This window comes from Mytilus edulis, chromosome 14 (assembly GCF_963676685.1).
Source record: "Mytilus edulis chromosome 14, xbMytEdul2.2, whole genome shotgun sequence".
NCBI classification, from domain to species: domain Eukaryota; kingdom Metazoa; phylum Mollusca; class Bivalvia; order Mytilida; family Mytilidae; genus Mytilus; species Mytilus edulis.
The window spans coordinates 33,572,531-33,581,108 of record NC_092357.1 but is presented as its reverse complement, the minus strand read 5'-3'; positions in this window follow the sequence as shown (position 1 = coordinate 33,581,108).

Below are 8,578 nucleotides of genomic sequence, written 5' to 3'. Positions count from 1 at the left end.
ACTCAGATTGTAGTCTCATAGGCTCCAATGTACAGCTACATGAATAGACAGCGTAAGAGTGTTTAAAATTGCTAAGGCAGACTTTTGGGGGGAGGAAAGAACTGAAGGCTTGCCCTTTTCGAGGAGCTCCATGTATGGTAAATGCGTAGTCCTTTTTTTATATAGTTTTACCCAAAATGTTGACTTGCTAGACCCCTCCCCCTTTAAAACTCCTGGATTCTCATCCAATTTGATAGAAATCTAAACTGTTTTAAAACAAAGTTGTTTAAGTAATAACAATTATGTTTGGGAATTAAAAATAGAAAGGTTCCTTTAAATGTTGCTGAACATTTTGTTTGAATAATCTAGAATATACATGTACATGTGGTTTTAATCGTGGACATTTTAAATCCATGTTAACTTATGCGTGACTTGGGCTTCTGGTACAAATTAAAACATGGAATTATTCATGCAAACTCACAGAAAGATTCTTGAGATTTAAATTTCCACAGAATAATAAATAAACAAAAACATAAAACAATTTAAACATTTAACATACTAAAATTTATGATAAAAGAGATGATTTTTCATTTCCTATCGTTAACTATCCATTTTTAGATGGTGACGTTCCCTTGTCACCATCTTACGGTGTTTATATACACTGTATCTCAACTTGTACGATTCTCTCATGTATGTAACAATGTTTTAGATTTTAACGAGAGAAATTTATGTATTACTGAAAAATTATTACACCAGGGTTTTCCATATCACAAACTAGTCACAACATTTACTTAATCTTATCAGCGGTATAAGGACATTATTCGTAAATATAGCTCAACATGCAGACTTCTTATACGTTCAGGTATTTCACATCCAATTTTTTATGGAAATATTCTTTATAAAGCACAAAGGTGTCAGTATTCACCTCAGAAACTAACAAAACCTTTGAATAGACTTATTAAGAGGGATTTAGTAACGATACTGTTGTCAGGTCATTAAAGATTGCATATTTTGGCGTTAATATTAATTCACTTATAGGGTCTTTGCATCGGAACTAAACACATTCATTTAAAAAACAGTTGTTGGCATGACACTGGTTATGTTCTTCTCATATATGTTATGATGGTATGATACTAAACCCCTAATGGGAAGGATTGTGCTTGATATTCATATGATGAAATCATAATCTTTCAGTCAGTTTTATTGAAGTCTGGAGCTGGCATGTCAGTTAACTGCTAGTAGTCTGTTGTTATTTATGTATTATTGTCATTTAGTTTATTTTCTAGACTATGGTTACATGTACATCTTCTGACATCAGACTCAGACTTCTCTTGAACTGAATTTTAATGTGCATATTGTTATGAGTTTACTTTTCTACATTGGCTAGAGGTATAGGGGGAGGGTTGACATCTCACAAACATGTTTAACCCTGCCGCATTTTTGCGCCTGTCCCAAGTCAGGAGCCTCTGGCCTTTGTTAGTCTTGTATTATTTTAATTTTGGTTTCTTGTGTACAATTTGAAAATTAGTATGGCTTTCATTATCATTGAACTAGTATATATTTGTTTAGGGGCCAGCTGAAGGACGCCTCCGGATGCGGGAATTTCTCGCTACATTGAAGACCTGTTGGTGACCTTCTGCTGTTGTTTTTTTTTCTTTGGTCAGGTTGTTGTCTCTGTGACACATTCCCCATTTTCATTCTCAATTTTAACATTTTGATAAAATAAAATAATACACTAACCCTTTGCAATGTTGCAGTTCAACTTTTTATCTAGGGTTCTGGAAAACATTTAAAATATCTCTTGCAGTCATATGCAGGGTATAGGGCTCATAGGTTTGACTCAATAAAGATTTGCTAAGTTATCTGACATGTAGAATCCCAATATCGCTCTTATTAGTATAAATAGCCACATGTGTGCTCAAATAACCATTTAGATTAGTCTCAAAATTGATATATCTAACTCAATTGAGTAGATCTAGCTAAAATTTTACTCATAAATGTAAGTGATCATATTTGCTCAATTTAAGATCTCATGGGTGCTCGTAGTGAAATTTAACTGATTGTATTTGCTCAAGTACTCATGTATGCGTGAACAAATGTCTAATTCAAATACCTAAAACTTTACATGGATATGGTTACACAACTTAATAATTTTGGCAATACATGTACATGTGACATGTTAGTCCAAATAATTATGACGTCTTGAAAGGCTATTATATTTTTTTTCTTTGACGCCTTACTTCGACGTCGAAGTAAGGGGTCAAAGAAAAAAAATCGAATTAAGGCGTCAAAGAAAAAAAATATAATAGCCTTTCAAGACGTCATAATTATTTGGACTAGTGACATGTATGGTCAAAATTATACAATACTACAAGGAAGACTTAAAAAACAGAACAGTTAATCTATATTTATATATACCTCTAAAACTGTAAGGATTCTCCAAATATATCTAGTGGCTAGTAAATTCTGACATTTCACTTTCACTTTCAGTGTAAAATAAGACTCTTGCTTTTACGAGCAAGAGTCATAATTGACACTCAAAAATAGTCCATCTCTATTGGGAGAATAAGAACCCGAAGAATCTCTGAATATTACATAAAATACAATTATTTCAACCAATAATTATATATAAGAATTACTTACAAATTCATTAACAAAATCCGTTTTTTTTCTAGTCAAGGGACATAATTATTCAAATATACTAATGCAAGTAACTAAGTCGGAGAAGGAGCGAAAATCCGAAACAGCACCTTAATTAAAAAACAGAAAATAGTTCCACGTGTGTGTCCAAGTGACGAAGAAAAGAAATTTAACTTCAAAAATTGTTGAGATCTTTAAAAAAAAAATTGATTCTATTAAAGAATACAAAGAAAGTAACCTTATCTTTAAGGGCCTTGCAGGTTCTTGTTACTCCTACCCAATCTGCTGGTATTTTCAAAATGGCTGCGGGGGACGCGGCCTGACAAATTATTTTAATATTGTGTCAGATTAAATATTCCTGATTTTGTTTCGTTAATATTATAGACTAATATTCTACAAACGGTTTAAAGATGTTACTCTAAATCAAATAATTGAAATATAATTACCTTTCTGTGTGTAATTGCGTGAATTGATTTTCTCTCGTTTATCTTCTCGCTCTTGCTCACTTGATGAATATGCATAGGTGGTATTCATCCGCGACAATAATATTTCGGTATATCATTGATATCGTTTGATTGATATACGAATATTTCTAACGACAAAACATTTTCAAATTATTAATTTGCATTTAAAAAAATCTGAGTATCCATTGAAAACATGAATATAAAAGAAGAGACAAGGAATTTTATTCTGCACTATAATGTCCGCGGGTTCATAATGTCGGTTATTATCCCAACACTAATTATATATGCATCTCTTTGATCTTTGAAGATCTTTGAAACGTAGGCGATGGCAATACACCCGAGGCCCCTCAGGGGCCTCTGATGTAAAAATAGGTCCAGATTTTAGAGGCCGTAATAATCGCTGCTGGTTTTGTGTAATAAAAAGTATGCCAGTAGAATGTGTCTCCTCTTATGTATCTTTTCGTTTCTCTTCTTACGAATGCCAAAAAATTGGGTGTTCTTCTTGGATTTTTTCAATGTGAATCATCGCACAGAGAAATAGAGAATACTTTTATCAACAAGATCATTTTCAGTTAAATTACAAAAATGAATGAGTTAACTTTTTTACCCGGATTATCCCACTAAGACAATGTTCATGCACCAAACTGACTTTGTTTTACACTCAACCAAACCCCTTATCAAGGCAAGTAACACATTCGCCTCGGGTGACTATGGTATATTTAAGAAATAATTCATGGGGGCTTGAATATATCGTGATTTTACCGCGGGTTGGCCCTTTATGACAAATATTTTACCCTGAGCGATAGCGAGGGGTAAAATATCGGCATAAAGGGACAACCTGTGGTAAAATCTAGATATATTCAAGCCCCCATGAATTATTTCGATTCTAATAGGACAAATACGGCAATTTTTTTGAATCGAAGCGCTCTTGGTGGAGGCAAATATTTGCCGTTCCCATAAATAAACGCACTATTTAATTGGAGTTAAAGAACGGAGCTAACTGAATTAGTGACATGCTTAAACTATTGTCAATAAGGTATTTAGATCGTTTTGGATAAATCTAAATGATAATTTACTTATATGTCTTATATGTTTAAAAAAAAGGCTTATACCACATTTTAGCATTGTTTGTTTACGTTTTCTTGTTGTGATGATTTTCGGTTTCAGAAGCGTGTATTTTCCCGTAAAATGTTTATATTCTTACGTCATCGTTCTATGACGTCGGGAAGCTCATTCATAAAAAAAACATATGACGTGGGATTACGATCGGAACAGCCCAGGGAATATATTCATTTTTTACCATGGGTGTTTACTCAAAGCGTTTGAAGGACGTCATGTTAGAATTTGTGTTATAACTCATCTGTCCAGACTTTGCAAATACACAATATGTATTTATCTATAACTAGATACTAATTTTCACAAAATCAACAACCTTTTAGATGCAAAATTAAAAACACTGTTTCAGCGCTTGAATTTTGTTTTTTTCAAAGATAGAAAAAATAGTGAAATAATTTGATAAACTGGTGTTTTATAGTTTAGATAATAATTCTGTAATATACTGTAGTGAAACACTATACACAATATGAAAGTTTACGGATGTGAAAAGGTCAAGGCCTCTTCTTCTTTTGCTATGTCATAAAAAAAATCCGAAAAAATCGGAAGGTTCCAAATCAACGCCATTTTGTAATTTTTAAAACCAGCAAATATACAGAAGAACGATTTCTGCGGATCAACATGTAAATAAACTATAAATATCGAGAAAATATATTTTAAATTTTAAATTTCATGACATTGAATTAGCTCACGTTTTTATGCCGATACATATGTATATACAATCACTTTTAATATTTCTTTTAATGATGATAGATGTCTACCAGTGTGACTTTAATATTTTAATCATTTAGAGATAAACATGTACATTTGTAAGGTGGTGGAATACTCATGATTGGGGTGCTCCTTTATTGGAGGAAGTTACGATATACAAGTTACAAACGGCAGCTCTTCATATATAAGTAGTCTTATTTGTCGTTTTAACATCGTTTATAGCATATGCTTATAATCGAATCGTTTTTGAAGTATTCTATTGAATAAATATCAAAAAATTTCTCCTTTTTAGTGGAAGAAGACGTCAAGTCTTCTGAGGACTTAAGGGGCTGACCATTGGCATTGAGTCTCCGTATGCCGCATTCATTTCATGTATTACAATTTCAAAACAACTTAAGATTCCTGACACCGATTTTTACACATGATTAGGCATCTGAATCATTTAATTTGTAAATTATGATTGTAAAACAATCACTATCGTAAATATGACCCTTTTATTTATGTAAATTATTAGATTTCATCTCGTCCACATGAACATTATTTGTTTACTTGTAACAGGATGTTTTAACTGTAGATATTTGTATTACGCATGCGTAAATTTGGTATCGGGACAACTCGCCCTGTTTACAAGTTCGCCCTTGAAGTTACGAATTTGCAATCCTGCAGACAAGAAGATTTTGTTTTTATATAAATAAAAAGGATATATAAAGTGTTGTCTTTATTCATGGTTTTCCTTTGTCATGTGAATTAGATGCCCTTCGTAACAAACATGTGAACCTCCCGACGGGACGCAGGCAGGTTAATGCAGTTTAAAAAAAATTAGCAATGATTTTCGGTGTTTGCATCGCAATCTAAATCTGATGCATTTTCCTAATTATTCGACACGTGATTGGCTAGAACGTTTCGTCGACGTCAAATTTGAGCTTGTCACCAACAGCTGATCGGGCACCTTGTTATCATGATAGAAGTCAGTGTCTTCAACGTTAATATAGATGTGGGTTGCTTATATTTTGAGGTACGTTAGTTTTAAATCATTTTAGCCTTCTTCCGAGGATATTGGATATTCATTTCATTCCCGATTATGAATGTAGTCTGAAGAGAAAGCTGCATGTTTACTTAAAAAATGTGGTTATTTACAAGTTTGGCTGTCAACATGATGTGGGCAGTCTGTTGAAACTTCCTTTGAATTAATTTTTCACGTTAACACTATTTTACACGCTTATAAACAATCCAATCTTTATTGACTATTGACTTTATAAATATAATTTCACGTCGACAGTTTGCAGACTGACCAGGGATGCATTCATGCGGGGATCTCAGTGGTCAGAAACCATGATCAACCATGCAACGAAAGGAGTAGAATTTGTTAAAATGTCCGAACAACATGCCGGCTGAGGCCCGCCACTTTCACCTATGCCTTTCTCCCCCACCCCTTAATAATTAGTCTCGTATGCCAACACCTTAACATTTTCTTTAAATATCTATCAGGTATATTTGTACTCGATAGCATGTTAAATCATTTCTTATTCCAATTTATAACATATTGTAGAAGTAAAACAAAGAATTATTCAAAATATATGCTCTGTGCATCATACTTATGCCTCAGTCTGTATTTAATAACATTGTGTAAGCATTCACATAAGATGTTATATGTGAGAAATAGTATTTATTATCATGGCCATAATCTATTAACAACTTAAAGTTTTCATTTATGGTTTTAAATCTGATGCTAAGTCATTATAGTGTTATTTTAAATCATCCTTTTTAGTGTACATTTGAATTTTTTGTCTTTATTAATTTTGTTTTCTTATCTTTTTTTTATTATATAGACATAAGATTAAATTAAATATGTACTTTTAATATTGATTCACTATAATAATGTGTATCTGAAGTATATGTGTGTTTGTGTAAATCTTTTTCAAATTTTGACACACTTGTTATAAAACAATTTACATCAACAGATCAATCTTAATTGTGTAATTATTGTAACTTCTTTTGCAGATTGATTTACAACTGGCACATATGGAAGTTGACAGTTAAATAAAGAATGTAGTTTCTATGATATGAGGTATACACAATTACATGTAAGTATTAATTGTATTATAATGAATGATTCTCTTCAGTTCTATATTTTATATACCATTTTCTATAATCTTTATCTGTTTTGCTCATAATTTTTATTCTCTATTCTTTGTATTTTAACACACCATCATTCTCTTTTATTATCAGTGTTTTCTTAATCTTTATGTCTCAGTCTTTAAATTTTGCACTTTTTGCCCATAGGGATTATTACATTATTGGTGTATCTATTCTGTAAACACCATCCAGACCCTCAGTTTATGTAAATATATATAAGTTATCTGACCAGTGTATTTAGTCACACTCACCCAATCTTGATTAAGTCATATTGATTATTAATAACAAATTGGCAAAGCAATGTGATGGGTAAATATCAGTTAAAGTAAGTTGTACTTACAAACTTTATTGTACTTTTACAGACAATTCATCAATTAAACTTTGTGTCAAGTTTTCTTTTAATTCAATAATAATTAAGGAATACACAAATGTGACAATTTTGACTGAAGTTTTCTATTTGTATCATAATATGAATACCAATTACTTTTAAATGCCATTAATGGTTTACATATTTTTTTCAGTACATGCATGAAGATGACTTGGAGGCAATGGTGTCATACATGTTAGTTTTAACTATAATAGCCTAACTGAAGTTTGATAAAAGTTATCAGAGGAAAAGAGTGACCACTTCTTTCTTATGAAGATCAACACACACAAGGAAATTATCAGACAATTTGTAACCAGATATGGGTGCAGTTTTAGATATATGCATGAAAAGAAAGTGAAATCAATGTTATTTAGATAAAAGCTTGATGATATAGCAAAAATATAACAGTGCTGAATACGAAAACCCCATGCCATGTCACATGTAACTTATGAAATGCAGAGATTTTCAGTATTACAATAAAAGGAAGGATTTCATTACTGTTAAAACTGACTCTGGAACATTCAAGACAAAGAAATAAAGAAATAAAAACATAAGAGGAAATGACTGTGCATTTCTTTTTTGAAGGATCAACACACAAAAGGAAATATTCATATCATTATGAATCATGTGCAGTAGTTGAGATAATTTTGGATATATACATAAAACTGTGAACTAAGTGATAATTATAATTCATCAAACATCATATGTGGTACCTTACTGGTATATATATATATATTGCAATTCACAACATTTTACATGGGAATCTTCTTTGCATGATACATGTGAAATTAAAAAAGACAAGTATAGGATTAAAGAATTATCTATTACAACATTATCATATGAAAACCAGCAGGATGAGATGTCTACATTTATTATGGATCATGGAAACCCACAAGAAAGTATTGTATGGATTGTAATTATCAGTTTTAATTCAAAGTGACATATGCAATGCTTTTTGTTTTAATTTTGAGAAAACTATTTGAAATGAATGAAAATAATATCATAAGTTTATTTGACATTGAAACTTTTGAAATAGACATATGTATTTAATAGGCAGATATTACTCATAATGACCTCAATGCTTTCACATGCATACAACTTTATTGAATAAACAAATATTTTTATCTCAAGGAAATTACTTTTTTTAATGTTTTTTTTTTCTATAACA